Source organism: Zootoca vivipara, chromosome 7, assembly GCF_963506605.1.
Source record: "Zootoca vivipara chromosome 7, rZooViv1.1, whole genome shotgun sequence".
Lineage (NCBI taxonomy): Eukaryota > Metazoa > Chordata > Lepidosauria > Squamata > Lacertidae > Zootoca > Zootoca vivipara.
The window spans coordinates 77,179,990-77,199,242 of record NC_083282.1 but is presented as its reverse complement, the minus strand read 5'-3'; the positions used below and the strand labels follow the sequence as shown (position 1 = coordinate 77,199,242).

Genomic DNA, 19,253 nt, shown 5'->3' with positions numbered 1-19,253 from the left:
CACTTTGAAAACCGCTGAATGAAAAGATTCCGTATGTAGACATAAATAATAAATTTAACAGATCAATCAATCAGTCATAAGAGCTGGATTAGGCCAAAGGTCCAGCATCTTGCTTGTGACAGTGGTCAGCCAGATTCCTATGGGAAGCCCAAAGACAGGGCATGAGGTCAGTAGCACCAAGGCTCCCCCACCAAAATGTGAATGATGGAGACCTCACTCCTCAGTGTCAGGGGGATTTCCCCTTGTTCCTGTGTTTGTCATCACCCTTCATTCCGAGAAGGCAACAGTGGTTCTTATAGGCATTGCTAAACAGAGCAAAATGCAGCCAGGAAGCAGTGTGTGTGTGTGTGTGTGTGTGTGTGTGTGTGTGTGTGTGTGTGCGCGCGCGCGCGCGCGCGCAAGACACACTGTGCAGCCCAAATGGCCATGCAGTTGGGAGGAGGAGCACAAAGGTCTCCCTGCAATGCTGGGGGGGGGAAGGAACAGCTGCTGACATTTGGCCTGCCAGGAAGGGTGTGCGGGCTGGCCAGGCAGGAGAAACTATGGGAAAAGGTGAACAGAAGGTATAAGAGAATGGTAAATATAAAGCATAAGGATGAAGCACCATAGCTGAGTGGTGGAACATCTGCCTTGCATGCAGGAGGTCCCAGGTTCAATCCCAGACATCTCCAAGTAGGACTGGGGGAATGCTGTGTCTGAAACCCTGGAGAGACCCTGTCAGTCAGCGTAGACAGTACAAAGCTAGGTGGACCACTAGTATATATCAATATAAAGCTGCTTCTTGTGTTCCAGAGGATTGTGTTCCAACAGAATCAGGTTGAATCCTGACAAGACAGAAGTACTATTTTGTGGGGGCAGGGGCTGGGCAGGTGTGGAGGACTCCCTGGTCCTGAATGGGGTAACTGTGCTCCTGAAGGACCAGTACCTGCCTATGTACTGTCTCGCCAGAGCAGTGCATGCTCTGGTTATCTCCCGCTTGGACTACTGCAATGTGCTCTATGTGGGTGACCCAATGTGCTCCTTTGAAGGTGACCCGAAAACTGCAGCTAACCCAGAATGCGGCAGCTAGACTGGTGACTGGGAGTGGCCACTGAGACCATATAACACTGGTCCTGAAAGACCTACAATGGCTCCCAGTACGTTTCTGAGCACAATTCAAAGGATTGGTGCTGACCTTTAAAGCTCTAAACCGCCCCAGCCCAGTATACCTGAAGGAGTGTCTTCACCCCCATCGGTCCAGCTATGAGGGCCTTCTGGTGGTCCCCTCCCTGCAAGAGTGAGGGAACCAGGGAACCAGGCAGAGGGCCTTCTCGGTAGTGGCACCCACCCTGTGGAATGCCCTTCCATCAGATGACAAGGAAATAAACAGCTATCTGACTTTTAGAAGACATCTGAAGGCAGCCCTGTTTAGGGAAGTTTTTAATGTTTGATCATGTTTTTAATATTCTGTTGGGAGCCACCCAGAGTGGCTGGGGAAACCCAGCCAGATGGGTGGGGTATAAATTTTATTATTATTATTATTATTATTATTATTATTATTATTATTATTAGCCTTTGGGGTGATCCTCACTTTCATACCCTGCTCCTGCACTTCAGAAATGTCTGGCTGGCCACTGTTGGAAAGAGAAAGGTGGGCTGGATGGGCTGTTGGTTTGATCCATCCAGGCTCTTTTTTTATTCTGAAGATGGACCAAGGGCGTACCCACCACGGGGCAAGTTAGGGCAGCTGCCCTACTCTAGAAGCCAGCTGCCCCCCCCCACAAGGGCGTACCCACCGCGGGGCAAGTGGGGGCCGCAGGCTGCCCCTCCCTAGAAGCAGGGCTGGTGGGCAGAGGCGGAGCACAGCCCGGCGGAGCGCGAGTTCGCCATTCCCGCCGCGCCGCACCCTCCCTCCAGCTCCCCGGCGCACCCTCAAGCAAGGCCAAGCACAGCGGGGAACCAGGGAGCGCGGCAGGGGGGGGCTTCCTGCCCTGGCGAACTCCTGCCTTGCTGCCCCCTTTCCTGGCGCAGCGGCGGCTGCACTATTGCCGGCGCCTCCCCAACTTTCCTCTCTGTGACAAAGGCGCCCGCCTTTGGCCAGGGTCTTTTCGATTGGGCCATCGCGAGGCAGCGGGAGGAGCTTGGCTCCGTCATCTGCCCGCATGCAAAACCGTGCAGGGGTCGGCAGTTTCTGAGAACAGGGTCGCAAGGAGAGAGGGGCGTCTGCGCGGTTCCAGATCTCTCTTTCTCTCTCTCTCTCAATCTCTCTCTCAATCTCCCAGCTGGAGGGAGGTCGCGCCACGGTGCGCTCTGTCGGGCTGTGCTCCGCCTCTGCCCATCAGCCCGGCGCCTCTGACTGCACTTTCCCCGCCCACTTTGTGGCCCCTCCCCTTCCGTGCCTTGGCCCCTCCCCTTGCCCCACCCCCTAGTTTTGATCCTGGGTACGCACATGAGATGGACTATATAAAAATGGTTAAACTCTCTGATAACTGCAGTCCTTGTGCTTAGGAGATTTTAAATAAGGCATCACGGAAGCAAAGCGCATTTCCAGACTACCTCCTGGGAATTTAAACAGCATATGTTCTTTGTTGTTAAAAAAAAAATTAATGTCAGGAGAAATGCTTTTCAAAACATACACACTTAAAATTAAAATCCAGAACATAGGGATCTTCCTGTAGCCTTCAGCAAGGCAGAATGGTAATTAATCAGTAATATATATTCAATACATGGCCCTCGCATAAGCAAAGACCATCCGCAGAAGTTTGCAGTGATTTTGTGAAACGTACTAGCTTGGATCCTAGGGGAAGTGAGTGGAAAGAAAGTTTGCCATCCCTTCCTCTCCTCTGCAGCCACCTGAGCTCCCCCAACACCAACACTGCTCCCTATATCCTCTCTGGAAGGTCAGGATCTGTCATATCTGCCCATCTCTAAGCAGGTGGTAGCAGCGATGGTGAAGTGGAGAAAAAGAATGTGCTGGTCTATTGTGAGGATAGAATGAGAAGAGGGAGAATCCTGCATGCCACCTTGAGCTCCTTGGAGGAAAGGTGGGATATAGAATGATAGAATCGTAGAATTGTAGCATTGGAAGGGACCATGAGAGTCATCTAGTCCAACCCCCTGCAATAAAGGAATCCTGTTGCCCAATGTGGGTCTTGAACTCACAGCTCTGAGATTAGGAGTCTCATGCTCTACCAACTGAGCTGTTGTTGTCGATGTTGTTGTTGATGATGATGATGATGATGTCAGGTGTGGGGCAGGGCAGAATTCAACTATGCTCCCAAATAGCTGAGCAATTGCAGCAAGGTAAGTCTGCTGTTCTTACAGCAGGCTCAGAGAACAATTAAGCTTCTAGTGTCCTTTGTAAAGTTCATCTCGCTGCCTGGTAAAGGGCATTTTAGGATAAGCATAATAGGATTTGCCATTGCTATATACAGTTGGCTAAGCCAGGAAGTCCTCCTAATGGGCCTTCACGCAGTAGGAAAGTCTTTTCAAAGGATGTTTTTATATAGTATATAGCAAAGCACGCAATCGGACTCCGGGGAAGGAACAAACTTTTAAGAAGGTCGGCGGTTCGAATCCCTGCGACGGGGTGAGCTCCCATTGCTCGATCCCAGCTCCTGCCAACCTAGCAGTTCAAAAGCACGTCAAAGTGCAAGTAGATAAATAGGTACTGCTACAGTGGAAAGGTAAACGGTGTTTCTGTGTGCTGCTCTGGTTCCCCAGAAGTGGCTTTGTCATGCTGGCCACATGACCTGGAAGCTGTACGCCGGCTCCCTCGGCCAATAACGCAAGATGAGCGCCGCAACCCCAGAGTCGGTCACGACTGGACCTATTGGTCAGGGGTCCCTTTACCTTTAGTGCTAAATACAAATTGTCCTGCCATTCACACAAAAATTACATTCCAATGTATGAAACATAGGGTGACAACGCTCTACCGTGTTTCTCATATTATAAGACATGTCTTATATTTATTTTTTCCTCAAAAAAACACACTATGGCTTACTTTCAAGGGATGTCTTATTTTTTTCCTCCTCCTCCTGCTGCGGCCGGCATTGCTGCTGTGCCTATCACTATGTCTTATTTTCGGGGTATGGCTTATATTCCTTGAATGCTTAAAAATCCTGCTATGGCTTATTTTATGGGTATGTCTTAAAATATGAGAAACAGGGTAGCACCTTCAGGTTTAATGGTAAATATACTGTTATAGCTGGGGTACCCGAGTCTGTTAGTGAAACTAATAAATACCGGTAGTTGTATTTAGATAATATTTGGAGTATTGAAAAGAGGATTCCGGGCCAGTGGAAAAATTGAGGCTAAGGTGCCTTTCCAAGTCAGGGCCTCACCTGGGATAGAGGCTGTTAAAAAAAATTAAATAATGGTTTTGATGGCCCATTAAAGAGAAATCATTGGGTCTGTGAAAAACAGAGTTGCTATAGCTACCGTGGGGGGAGAAAGGTTTGGGATTGAAAACAGGGGAGGGGGCAGGCTGTGCTCACAGGGAAAATGTGCCTTTAAAAAAAACTAGGCTTGGGATAGCAGACAGGTGTATAGGTGTTGCTTGGAGCAGCGATTTCTGGGAACAAGAAAGGAGGTAGGGAGAACATGAGGGGGCAGAAGGTCAGCAGCCCAAACAGCTGAGGTGGTGCTTAGGATGGCTTTGTCTCAATGCAGACATGTAGAAGAAGCTGCTCTAGAAATGACAGCACTGCTAAGATCTGTGCCGCCTTCGTCTAAACTCACGTGCAAATATGTGAAGGCTGATCGCCGAAGAATTGATGCTTTCGAATTATAGTGCTGGAGGAGACTCTTGAGAGTCCCATGGACTGCAAGAAGATCAAACCTATCCATTCTGAAGGAAATCAGCCCTGAGTGCTCACTGGAAGGACAGATTCTGAAGCTGAGGCTCCAGTACTTTAGCCACCTCATGAGAAGAGAAGACTCCCTGGAAAAGACCCTCATGTTAGGAAAGACTGAGGGCGCAAGGAGAAGGGGACAACAGAGGACGAGATGGTTGAGCAGTGTTCTCGAAGCTACCAACATGAGTCTGACCAAACTGCGGGAGGCAGTGGAAGACAGGAGTGCCTGGCATGCTCTGATCCATGGGGTCACAAAGAGTCGGACATGACTAAACGACTAAACGAAACAAACAAAAACAAACCATGTTTCTTAAAGACACAACAGCCTCCGCCACCTCTTGATTCTCAGTGGAAACATAACCCTGGGTGAGAGCCTGGAATGCCCTGGAATCTTGCTACCGCTTGGCAAAGGTTTGGGATGGCATGCAATACTTGTAAGTGTCCAATTCAAGCCTGTAGGCTTTTGTTTCCAACAAGTAAGCAACCATTTAGTGCAGTCTGTCCCAAAGTTGGGTCTTCTCCAGCTGTTTTTGGACTGCAACTCCCATCATCCCTAGCTAGCAGGACCAGTGGTCAGGGATGATGGAAATTGTAGTCCAAAAACAGCTGGAGGCCCAAGTTTGGGAAACACTGATCTAGCGTATATGTGATGCAGGACTTAGGGAAATGCTTACATGTGTAGGCTATGGCAGTTTGGGATTATACTGGAGTGTTCATCCTTTCTGTAGTGACCCCGTTGCATAGTCCAGGGGCGGGGGGTGCCTATTGGAACTGGGCCTTGGGCAAAGCTCTGCTGCCCATTTCTGAGGCAGTTGCACACTGAGGCAGTCGGACCAGAATGGCTGCTCCCAGATGGCACTTGGACCTGTTGTTCTGTGATGGGAACAGGGGCCTCCTAGCAACTCCCAGCACCCAGAACAATTGACAGCTCCTGGAATTGTTTGGGGGCAAGACTTGGCTGTTTAAAGCTGTGCCGTAGTGCCTTAAATGCATGGTGTGAATGTGGCCTATGACAGCAATAACGAGCCTTTTTAGCCTAAGGGCCGCATTCCGTCATGGGGGAGCTTCCGAGGGCCAAACGGTGGGCAGGGCCAGTTCCAAAAGTAGACAGAGCAGTGGATGCAACTCCCTCCTTTGTGCGATAAGCTGCATTCCGGACATGAAGTAGCCAGAGGTTTTCACACGCCCCACATATCTCTTTAGCAAGAGGCACTATCACAATCCAAGAACAAATTCCAGCCAGGCAAAAGTATTTAAGGTGCGGATAGAGCAGGGCCAGGCAGGGGTGATGTTCTGAGATAAGAGTTCGGCCAAAGGAGAGTTCTAGGGGCAACATTCGGCCCCTAGACCAGAGGATCCCCATCTCTGCTGCATGTTAAAGAGCCACTGCATGTGATAAGCATATTCAGCCGTGAAAAGGGCAGCACAGGGCATCGGCATGGGTAAAAATCAAGCCTCCCCACGTCGAGATTCTGGAATAATATTTTTCTAAACAGGATTGAAAAATATGGTTTATTTTGGCTGGTTATTTACATGAGAAGTCAATTCCCCATCATGCCATGCTCTTTTTATCCATTGACTCTTATCCTATAATCAGACTGTTGATTCCCAGCCAAGTAAAGCAGGCTTTGTGGGGCTGGGAGAGAAGGCAGAGCTGTGAGTGACTCGCACGTCCACCAATCTTGCTAACTAATGTAACATCTGAATGAGTCCTGAGAGACAGAATTGTGTAGGGCTAAGCCCAGTATGAAAAACCCCTTAGTCAACTGCACTGCACAGCTTGTCTTGCCTCGTCTGCTGGTATAATGAGCGTGGCCCTGTGCAGCTCACGAGGGTGCCAGTGTATCATAGTTCTTCGCTTTGACACCTGTGAGTGAGACATGTGAACGATGATTATTGCTTTTAAAAATATTATTCACTTCGGCTTACTCGGGGTGCTGGCTTTGGAGCCAATTCTGAGCCTTCCGAAGCATCTGTAGACATCATGGAGATAATCATCATCGAGAATGACTGGAAGAAGCAAGTGCCGGCTGCCGAGAAAGAAAGAAAAATAGTTTAACCACAAGTTCCTCTGACTCCAGTTAGGCTGATTCACAGTAGTTTTGTTCCTTTTCTCTTTCCAGTGTGTGCTCCCCGCCCAGGCGTACAAACGAGCCCAGCCTCTCACAGAGGCTTGAATGCAATGCCATGCTATATGGGTTAATTTTTAAAGGCTAGTGTCTCCATAGCAAATAGGCTAACCATAGCTGCCAAGTTCTCCCTTTTTAAAAGGGAAATTCCCTTATGCTGAATAGGCTTCCTCGCGAGAAAAGGGAAAACTTGGCAGCTATGGTGCTAACAGCACCAGCTGTTCCAGAGATGGCCAACGAAATGAGCGTTCACCTAATTTTACCTAAGATCAGACTACCAGGGTCTGAAATTCAGTATTCCTAATGAGAGAGCAGCAAGCAAATATTATTTAGTTGCAAATAGGGCTGGGCCAATCTGCCTACGTATGACCATTTCTCTGTGTTTCTCATATTTTCAGTTCTCCACATTTGCAACTGCAAGAAAATTCATCAGCATTTTAGTGCAAATTTATTGAACCATACAAATGTTTGCGTGCAATTTTACTTACGCCGCTTTGCAGAGCAATTTCCCCAAAGATAATGCAGTGTTGGGCATTTATTTTCATGAATATATGCAGTCCATGCTTTCCTGTACACGAGAACTGCACTGAAAAATCAATAGAATTGTGGATTTTGAAGGATGGCTATATTTCAGAAAGTGTAAAATTGATGGGTTTGCCTTTAACATGAACTGGATCAAATCCATCCTTAGCTGCAAAAGCCTTGGTAAGGTTGGGGGGGGGATTGTTATCATTATTCATTGATTTTGGGTGAGAATTGTGTTTCTAAATGCCAAACCGATAGCTCCACAGACCTAAAGAAACGGAGGCACATTTCAAAAGGATGTGTTCAAAGTGTGCATGATCTAATGCTGACCTTAAAACACAGACTTTTTGAACACCCTACAGTACTATTACTGTATCACCCACTGGGGATGACATAATTAGGGGCCTGTCAGTTTTCAGCATTTCCTTTTTACACACTATGATTTTCAGGAGCATATAATTTAACCAAAAGCGCTCACTCTGATGGCACATCTCCCCCCTCCACTCTGGTTTTCTTAAAAATATATTTAGATATTTTGAAACTATTGGTGTGTGGCAATGGGGGGAGGGAGAGAGGGAAGGGTAAGAAAATACAAACAATTGCTAAGATTACCTTTTCAAACATAGGCATACAAATTGTTACTGTAAAATACATCTGAGTCCCCGAAGGACAGTTAATTTGCATCAAAAAAATATATCTGCAGAGCAGGGAACAGTTTACTGTGGCCAGCCCAAGACATTTTGCCGCCTGAGACAGAGCGAACCCCTAGTCAAGAGCCACTGTCCCCAAAACCAGTCAAGTTATTTTGACCCCTGAGACAGAAAACCCCAGTTGTGCCTGCCCAGTAGCAAAAACAACAATGAAAAACTGAAAAACTAACACACTCAGAATCAGCTGCCTGAGGTAATTGTCTCACTCTGCCTAACAGTAGGGCTGCCATTTCCAAGTTCACATGCCTGTTGGCAATCACTTGATAGCAGGACAAAATGAATACTGTACATGTGACAGCCATACCACAAAACCAGTACCAACCAATTGGCCAATGAGGCCTTGTTGGTGGTGTCAACATGAGGGGTTGCTCAGTTGGTGCTTATCTGTGACAGGGCCTTTTCAGTGGTGGTTTCCCAGTTGCAGAATTCCCCCTCTAGTGACATGTGCCTGTCTCCATCATTATTAACTTTTGGGAAGAATTCAAAAACATTCTTGGGGTTACCCAGGCGTTTGGTCGCTGAAGACTACTGTTCCTGACAACCCCAAGATCATTGGAGGGAAGGCCGTTTTAACTGTAACTGCTTTTAGATACTTTTGATTAGAATTGTTTTTAGGTATTTTTTTGACATGAATTGATTTTGTTTCAAGTGTTTTAGAATGTTTGTTGCTTTATTTTTTTTTTGTTTTTAAATTGTGCCCTGGGCTCTTTGTGGGGAGGGAGGCAGGATATAGATTCAGTAAATAGCAAAGAAATAAATAAAACTGTATGGTGTATATATTACTTTCTGGGGAAAGACATAAATAAAAATAATAAATAAATAATAAAATGCATCACAAACAAAACCTGAAATGCCATGCTTTTTGAGGGAGTCAGTTCACACATTCAGTGGTGAGTCATTCATCAAGAATAACAAGCAAAGAGAAATCAAGTGATGTGGATGCATGTGTGAACCAGCCCCCGAGTCTTAGATCAGCTAATTAATAATAATAATAATAATAATAATAATAATAATAATAATAATAATAAATTTTATTTATACGCTGCCCTCCCCAGTGAGAGCCGGGCTCAGGGCGGCTTGACAGGTGACCAACCAGGGTTTAGTCTGCTCTTTCGGTTTCTGTGCTTGAAGATCCTGCTGTTTGGGGTATCATGTAGGGCAGAAACCATGGGACATTGCACTAGCAATGTGGGAGCAATGATTAAGCATGCCACACTGGGACTTGAATCCTCACTGGGTGGCCTTGGTAGTTGCTCTCTCTCAGTCTAACCTACCTCACAGGGTCGTTGAGAGGATAGAAATGGCCTTGGGAAAATAAGGTATGCCAGCCCGAGTTCTTCACAGGGAGCGTGGGATAGAAATGAAACGAAACGCATCATGCGCAAACTCTCCATTGTCATATGCTCACCTGTTAAAACTATTATTCCCAATGGCCATAAGAAGGCTGAGGGAGTGATGAATTGCTTACTATCTCCAGTGGCTATTTCACAGCCCTTTGTAGAAAGCATCTGATGTGCTACAGATTCTTTTTTTAAAAAAATTGTGTATGTAATTGTGTATGTGACAATTAAACCTTCACAAATTAGTAGCTACCAACAAGGAGTCTCATCTATAGTTTCATCACCACAGAGAATATTGCCTTCTATGCATGACATAGTAATTATTTTTAGCCCAGCTTGGCGTCGAAACATAGCAGCTACCAGAACTAGCGGCTGTTGCAGACTCCGCCTGCAGTGTGTTTTCTGCACCACAGGACTCTTCCTTCACTTTTGTTTTTGTTTAAATAAACAAACATGGTTGTGGGGCTTGCTGCTGCAGCGCTGGTCCTATAGAGCAGACCACAGGCTGTATGCCTTTCCACCTTGTTGCTGTTTCGGGGATGGATGGGTTTCCCATTATTTGCTGATTATTGATCCGGGAATAGACATCATCAGAATTCTAGGACACATTCCAGATAGATGAAAACACTCATAGAATCATGGAATCGTGGTTGGAAGGGACCTCAAGGGTCTTCTAGTCCAGCCCCCTGCAATGCAGGAATCTCAGCTGAAGCATCCATGACAAAGAATTGGAACCTGCATTGCAGGGGGTTGGACTAGATGACCCTCGAGGTACCTTCCAACTCCACAATTCTATGGTTCTATGAACATATCCATGGTGCTGGGGAAGGGGACTGTAAACCTTTCTCCCATGACCTTTTCCTGATCTAACAGCCCCACCCCCCAAAATGGAGTGTTTCTCAATACAGAGGTGCCAGGGAGAGAGCAAAAATCATGCGGTGGGCCTCTCTTTGGTTAAGAATTCAAACCAGCTCTGGAGCAGGGTATTCTTGCAGATGGTGAAAAGGGGGTGGAGGGCAAGATGTGGAGCTGAGTTGGTTAGCAGCACAATACTAGTGCTGGTTTTGACTCACTAGCAGCATGATATCCAGTTCCCCCACACTGGATCGAGGCCAGGTAGCCTTGCTACAAGGAGCTGGCACAAAACCATGAACCTCATTGAAAGAAAAGAGCATTTTCCGCTGGTGTTACAAACTAAATTGACTGCTATTCTTCTTCCTAGATATTGTGCTGTTCCTCTAGCAGAGTTTCTTTCTTGCAGTTTTGGGGAGAGGTGATTGTGCTCCTAAACACGCATGCATCTAAACACACAATAGTTAAATATCTTAATCCCAGAGACCAGATTCCTGGCGATTCCTCTCCCATCATTTTTTTCAATATACTGCATTAAAAACTACTGAAATGTGTGCATATGTGTGAACACAAGGTGAGAATTCTTAATTTAGTAATTTAAAGCAATCCCATCCATGAGGAGCACATGTATCTTAAAGTGCGCAAAGTTTATCCTATGCATGCAAGGGGCTGAAGTGTGAAATGACCCGCAAAAAGCACATTGGTACGATCAGAGAATCATGTGGAAACATGTCTCAAGCATAAATCTCCTTTGCTAGACTGAGGGGTGAGCTTCGCTCTTTTCGGGCAAATCGCTCATGCAGCACCTAGCCATGCCAACCACAACAGCAGCATCCTCCAACATCTGCACATTCATGTCACCTAGCTGTGCCCTGTCCAACACCTGCATAATGTGAACAGGATCCCTGCATGTAATACAGCCATTCATACGTGTACATAGCTGTACTGCTATAGAAGGACAAATCTGTTGGTATTCAGTCTATGTAAATTGTGTATGTTTTTTTAATCCATAATTCCATTCATCTCTATTCCTTTGCTTTCCTTGTTCACCTGCATTTCCCTCCCCTCTCCCCTAAATCCCACTCAAAATGTGTATTTTATCTCACACTGCATTTTGGGTAAATGTGTCATTTGTTCTATGGACCCTGGAATCCTTATCGCTTCTGGGAAGGTGTCCCAGAGACCACAGGGTGTATTTGCCCTCCCTCTCCAAGGGCAGAGAGAGATCCACCCTCAGAGAGGGAGATATTGTGTTGCGTTCCCCTCTCCCCACCACACATGGACTTCTTCTGCAACCCCATTGCAGATCTCCAACATTGGTAGGACTGAAAAGGGAGTGGTTTTAGGGGCAGACCTGGAGATGACATGAATCCAAAACGCCTGTATCTTTTTCCAATCCCCTGACATGCTTCCAAACTAAAGATGGAACTAGGCCGCACTTGCAGCTTGTATTTTTCCCTGTCATCATTTCCAGACAGAGAGGAAATTCTTTTTTATTATTATTATTTGTAAAAAATGGAAGAGGACAGAGAAGTTGCACCTCCATTCCCCCACTCACATGTTCAATGGGCGGGTGAGCTTTTTCTCTCAAAGGGTTCTTGGATAAATATATGAATCTAGATTCAGCACACACGTACACTAGCAAAGTGGCAGCCAATTTGGTCAATTCTTCTTGCCTAAAAGGGTTCTGAAAATTCAAGTTTTTCTTAAGCAGAGGCATATGCTATTTTTTAAAATTTAATTTGAGAATGCTCCTTTTTGATCCATTGCCAGTTTGGACTAAACAGCTATTTTTCCCCATGAAGAAAATTAGAAAATGTTTTGGCACACTTTCTTTGCACAGTCATTCTGCTCGTCAATAGTCTACTTGTATGCCTGCGTGCTAAACTCAGCAGCCAAAAGTGCTGTACACACACACACACACACACACACACACACACACACATTTCATTTTGGGGATCAGTGTTGAAGGTTTCTAGAAAGCTTCCTTTTCCATCTATATCATGAGATTTTCAAACACTAGTAAAACCTGCAGTTGGTCAGGCAAAGCTGGCTAACATTTCTTCCATAAGAGTGCACTTTTGGTACTTAATCCAAGCCCTGGATCTGTATGCAGAATTACAAAAGCAAATTGCTTAGGAATTCAATGAAGATACTCTCCCAGTAGGGACATATAACAAGTCAAACCATTGGCCCATTAAACTCAGTGTTTTTTCTTAACAATTTCTAAATTGCTTTTTAAACAAATGCAAGAACAAGAACCATCAAACACTTACCCAGCAGAATGCCATTTGTCCTATCCATTGACTTAGACAATATAACCTCTCTGCTGAGAAGATTGAGCAGTTGGTATAACACAGTATTGATGTTGGTCATTAATATAGTTAAAAAATATTTCTTGGAAGTCGCCTCTATTTGTTATGCCTTAAATTGCCCTCCTGCCTCTGGCGAGATGCTCAGACATTGCTGTATCCCAGGTATTATTTTCCCATGTGCTCAGGGGTATTTCAGGCTGGTTCTTCCATTGTTGAGCTATCACTAATCATCCCGTGGTCACTGAGCAGCCTACTAGTTCTCTGTGGTGAGGGTGGAGCCCAAAGATAGTAGGGCTAACCAGCAGTGGATGCCAGTCAGACAATCGGGCTAGCAAAAATTAACCCCTCCCTTTCCCCTTTATGTTGGAAGGGTTGTGGAAAATATCCATCTATTCCTGTTTGGTGGGAATGCCCCCATTTTAAAACTTTTGTAATAGAGTTATGTCCACAATTACAAGCCAAGCTCAGTACAGTGGTACCTCTACTTACAAATTTTCTGTTCTGAACGCACATTTGTAACTTGAAAAAAAATTGTAAGTCAAATCCCATAGGAATGCATTGGGAGAAAAAATTCGTTAAGTCGAAGCAACCCTATCTAAAAAATTGTAAGTAGAAAAAATCCTATCTAAACCACATCCAAGATGGCAGACGGAGCTCCATTCGTAAGTAGAAACATTCGTAACTAGAGTTATTCGTAAGTAGAGGTACCACTGTCTTACGCTGTCTGGCAGAAGCTCTCCAGAGTTCAGAGAGGGAACATTCCCAGCCCTATCTGAAGATACCAGGGATTGTTTTGTTTTGTTTTGTTTATTAAATTTGTACATGGCCCTTTAGCCATAGATATCAGGACGGTTCACAACATAAAGTTTTCTTCATGCAGAGCTAAACTATGGCCCTTTAACAAGGGTTGAATTGACACAGCCAAGCCAAGACGTTTGAGATATTGCTAATTATGACTGTTGTTGAGTCGTCACTGTGCTTAATGAGTGTTGCATAGTAAAACTAAAGCAAACCAAGGGATTGTTACTGGGATCACAGCACAGGGTGAGTGGAGGTGGTTTACCCATCCCCAACCACAATTTGAATTTTAAAAAAGGGGTGGCGGCTTTCCTCTGTTCCTGATCCCAGCCACTCACAGCTGCTTTGCATCTGCAGTCCTAAAAATGTTTACAAAGGTGTAAGCGCCATTAGGTAGAATGGAGCTTTCTCCTGAGTAAAGATGCATCAGAGTACATCTAAGGTTCTTAGCTTATAATCCTTTGGTTGCCTGGAAAGGCCTGCTATGTCTTTGTGTGAGTTTGTAAGAAAGGAGAGGGGTGGGGGGTTAGGGAAGAGAGAGGCAGCGTGAGTGACTGATCGACTGTATTCCATCCATTTTATAAGTAAATAGCAGTCATAATGGTGCTGACTGCAGTGCAGTAAAGCATAGGGTTTGATGCCACTCAATGAAAAAGAGACCCCTGCTGGCACATTGCTGTGTGTGTATGTTAAGAGAGTATTGTCACGCTCTTCAGCTGTTTGGGACAGAGGGAGAGAGATGCAGAGCCTAACCAAAACTGATGGCATTTAAGATCCCCCTGTTATCTGGAACGCAACTGGGAGCACACGTGCTTGTTTACTGTGTCTGTTTCCCTGCCTTTTCATTATCTCACATCTTCCATTGATAATTGCCACTCTTTGCATCAATAGGCAATAGAGCAAAGTGAAATGTTACAGTAGGGGACCACTTTGGGATGGCACAAGGCTTTTGAATACACATTCTGTAGGGCTTTCTGTAGAAATTTGGCTGGCTCGTTACACGTAGGCTCCTGATGAGAGCTGTTGTTCAAATCAGACAATTTAAGGATTAGATGCTCGTGACAGTTTGTCGAAAGTGATTTTGGAACAAGCAGAACAAATTAGTGAAGGAAGCCCAGTGACCCACATGACCCAGCTGTAGGGTGACCATTCACCTTATTTTACAGTAGACAGTCCTCTGTTTGAAGGCCACCTTGATTTGAAAGATTGTCCATTCCAAGTCTGTGAGCTATATTGCATTTAAATTAGAGTAATAATGCATCATAGAATGTATGATTAACTCAATGAACAGGAAAAGAATATACCGTCTGTTAACTTGCTTGGAGGAGGAGGAAGAGCCGGGAGTCAGGAGAACTATTGATGGGTAGAAAGTAGTAAGACACACCTCTAGCAGCCATTCTGTGGCTATAGCAAGAGATAAACACCAGTTTCAATTTACATTTGTTTTTTGGGGGGTCATTGCCTGCCCCTAAGGAGATATGTAAGGCACACCCACCTTCCACCTTCACAACAACCCTGTAAGACCTTGGGGGACTTGCCCAAGGTTAGCCTATGAACTTCACATGTGGGGGATATGAAACAGGTCTCCCTAGACCAACAGCCTAACCACTTTCAAAAGTGAGGTGTGTCAGGAGGGAGGTGATGGGGTGTGTGAGTAGGGGAAGCAGCTGTCAAGGAAAGTGACCTCTCAAATACTGATTCTCATCTGTATGAAATTCAAGTTCAGTTATTGGATCATGGCCTGAATCTTCTTTTAAGAAATAAGGAAGGAAGGAGGAAGGAAGGAAGGAAGGAAGGAAGGAAGGAAGGAAGGAAGGAAGGAAGGAAGGAAGGAAGGAAGGAAGGAAGGAAGGAAGGAAGCGCACGAGACAAATGAGTTAGTTCATTTCACTACTGTGGTGGTGGGGAAATTAAAGCATTTGTTTAAAACAGTTAATCTGTAAGTACCTAGAGCAAAAAAAAAAGAGTGATCACTGGTAGAGGCAGCAGGGATTTGTTGTGAAGAAATCATGACAGACAGCACTATTTTCTTACAAGATGAACGGAAGCTTGTTGGATTCTGCTTCTGCATTTGCAAGAAAATGGATGATGATGGTGACTGAAATCCAATTGGGTAACAGAGCCCTTGCATGAGACTGTCTGCTTGACATTTTCAACTGACCCAAGCTAATATTGATTTTCACTTACTGCTGTCCTGTGTAAAATTTCACTTACTGCTGTCCTGTGATTTTCACTTACTGCTGTCCTGTGTAAAGATTCCAAGCTGCTTTGCTGATGCTCAGGATAGGCCCTATTTCAGCCATTTCTTTGTCATTTGGGTGCTGAATTTGATCAAACAAGGGCGTTTTGTTTGTTAATTATAACTGGATTAATACAATTTGCATGCAAAGAACTGGTGAATAATCCTGGGAAAGAAGCTGGACAAGTGTGTAATTTCATCAAGGCAAAGGTGAATAACTCTGACCTGCTGCTAATCTAAGGGTTTTAAAGGTTAAAACCAGCCCTTTAAATTGCGGGAGAAACAAAGCACAAGGCAGTGAAGTAGGTTCCAGTTAACAGCTGCCTTCTGAACCACTTGCGATTCCAAAACAATCCTCAAGGGCAGCCCCAGGTAGAGAACATTTAAGCAGTCTTTCCTTTAACTAAACACTCAGTGGCTTTAGGTGGCAAGGAATTCCATGCAGGTGAATGTGTAGCCTGACAGTCTCTGGATGGATCACTCTACCCCTCCTCCACCATCCTTCTGTTTTTCTGGGCTGTCTCCAACACCTCTACTCCATAGCCAGCATGGGGAAAAGTCACTCCATCAGCCCTCCACCATCCCACTACAGTGGTGCCTTGCAAGATGAATTTAATTCATTCTACGAGTCAATTCGTTTTGTGAAAAATTTGCCTTGTGAATCGTGGTTTCCCATAGGAATGCATTGAAATTTCTTTTTTTGCCCATAGGAACGCATTAATTAAATTTCAATGCATTCCTATGGGAAACCGCGATTCGCAAGATGAATTTTTTTGCAAAACGAAATCGTCTTGCAAGTCGCCATCAGATCGCAAGACGCATTCATCTTGCGAAAAATTTATCTTGCAGGGCTTGCGAGGTACCACTGTATGTATTGATGCTGGCCACAAGCCACTCCCTCTGAAGCCATCAAGGAAAACAAGTGGGCTTGTGGACAAAGGATGGAGAGATGTGGTTCTCCTCCTCTGTCAGTCTGCTAGGGGGACTACTGGTGTCAGAGGCAATTATATCAGAGTAGCTAAAACACAGGATCAGGGGCCAAGCCCCTGTCACATCTGGACATGGATCTGTTGCCAGAACACGTTGGCCCTTCCTGTATTAGGTTTCCCTGCTCAGCAGAATATACAGTACTCCTTTTACCAAGCTCAGTACCATGTTCCCTTGAACTGAGAAGGAGATCATTTCCTCTCTCCATGAAAAGTCCCCTCTCTGCAATGGGTTCTGCTGCCTGCTACCCCAACCCCTACAACACAACTAGAGTCCATGTTGCATTCCAGCCCTGTTCCTGAATGAGTGCAAATCTTTTATATGTCACAGAACAACATGATCTAGCTAAAATGTTCCTCCAATTGATTTCAAGGGTAAAGGCTTGAAGATGTGCTTAACTCCCGTGCTAAAATCAGCAGGAGGTGCCTAACTCTGGCGGAATCACAGTTTAGCACAGGCAAAGCAGGTGGTACTTTCTCCTGTCCTGACATGCCTGATGCTGCAATCCTGTGCACACAAAAGCAAACACACATAATTTGCACGCTCCAAAACAATGTGTGAACTGAAATACAGCCACCCTCCAAAACCTGCACTTTTCTAGTTTTTGCAATGCAGTTCTGCAGCCAAGTAATGTCTACAAACAACTATATCCTAAGTGTTCATAAATATGCTAGCAAAAAAATAACATAGCGAATGTGCTATTGAGGGGGATTGCTTTGCAATTATGTGTATATTAGGAGAGGACATTATTATTATTATTATTATTATTATTATTATTATTATTATTATACAAAATGATGTGTAAATGTGGAACATAAGATGGGAAAAATGAGGGACCAAAATTGACTGAGTTGCCCACACCCATAATTGCTTCTAAGTAAATATGCAAAGGTTGTTCTGTAACTGGAATCTTCAGGGCTTATTCTGGAATGATGTCAACAGAAATATTTTATCCAAACCACAAAATATAACATGTTCAATCCAGCATTAAATATCCATTTGAGTAATGGTTTTAGAATTCAGCACCATGCTTCATAGGACAGTGGGGGTGGCGACACAAACTGGGAAAAGGTACTGGAAAATGCAATAAAGATTACAAGGGTTTAAAAGACAAGACCTATAATAAACAATCAATGATGAATTAACTGCAGACAAGATAACAGCTTTCAAATGTGCAAAAAGCAGCAACAAATGCCAGTGTTTTTTTTCTCCTCTCAACTGAAGGTAGGGTCAAAACTAATGGGTTTATATAGTTCAATCAGAAATAATTGTGCAGAATACAAGTGAGAATTTTTTAATCATAATAAAGAAAAATAGGCAAGGGACGAGTTAAAGGAAGGTGGATAAGTTTGCAAAATTGGATGCTTTGTTAAAATAGAGCTGACAGATTAGATCTATTTCAGAGGTGAAATATTCCCTCCATGAGGTTCCCAAGACATTTTGAATTTAACAAACTGAAGCTATTGAAAGGGAGGTAGCTGTGGGGTTTTTTTAATGAATGAATGAATGAATGAATCTTTATTTGTGTCAGCCATTGGCCATAGCAATAGAACAACAATACAATATACAAAGAATAGAAATAAAATATAAAATACATTTTAGGGTTTTGAATCAATAGTCAAATAGTAGATCTTATTCTGATTGCCCCAGCTAAAAACCTTGCAACCTTTGCTGTCACCTGCTCATCTTGATCTGCCAATAGAAAGGAAACTGTGGGTTGGGCAACCCGGAATGGACAATAAAAGAGGGGTGATCATCTCATTCCTCAAGTCTTTATAAAGAGTGCAAGCCAGAAGGGCATGCACCACCGATTCAGTACTGCCAAACTCCACAGTTTTTTGTGTGGAATCTGTTGGAATCGTCCCTCAAGTACAGCCAAGGGCAATACACTCAATCTCGTGAGAGTAAAAGCGGTTTTTCTAATGAAGTAGAAGGCTCTCAAATGTGCCTAGGAAACAGATTATTAGAGAATGGCTGCCGTTACGTAATAATTAGGAAAATACACTCTGTACATGCTCATATTTACCTTCCTGCCCGATTAATGTGAGGTTAAACACGCTGATTCCTGGACCGTCTGTGGGCCGGATTGAGAAGGCGATTGGGCCGCATCCAGCCCATGGGCCTGAGGTTGCCTACCCCTGTTCTAGATCCAAGCTAACTCAGGAATTGCAACGCCATAGTAAAAACCTTTTCGTCAAGGTTAATTCAAAGTCGCTTTGAGATTGGTGATATCTGTTCTACAGACTATTTAAACAGCAGTAATTATTTTTGAAACTGCATCTATACATATAAATTAGCCTATGCAAATCTAAGTCCCCCTTTTTTGCCCTCTTTTCTGCCTATGCATCAGTCTCTGCTTTAGATGCACCCCTTGGGCATTTTCTGCTCCAACAATAGAATGCTCTTTAACAGTTAGTGGAGATGTTTGGGTGCTGATGAATTGTCACTTAACATCCAGTTTTTGTGGTGGCACTGATGGCAAGTACAGCACAGTATATCTGCCCGTTTGTTTTGTTAATTGCT

General features: G+C 44.5%; 1 protein-coding gene across 1 annotated transcript in view; it reads left to right on the top strand.

Annotated features, from left to right (window-relative positions):
- Nucleotides 1-19,253, top strand: part of KCNB1 (potassium voltage-gated channel subfamily B member 1) — a 194,131-nt gene that overhangs the window by 148,893 nt on the left and 25,985 nt on the right. The gene's annotated exons all lie outside the window — the stretch shown is intronic.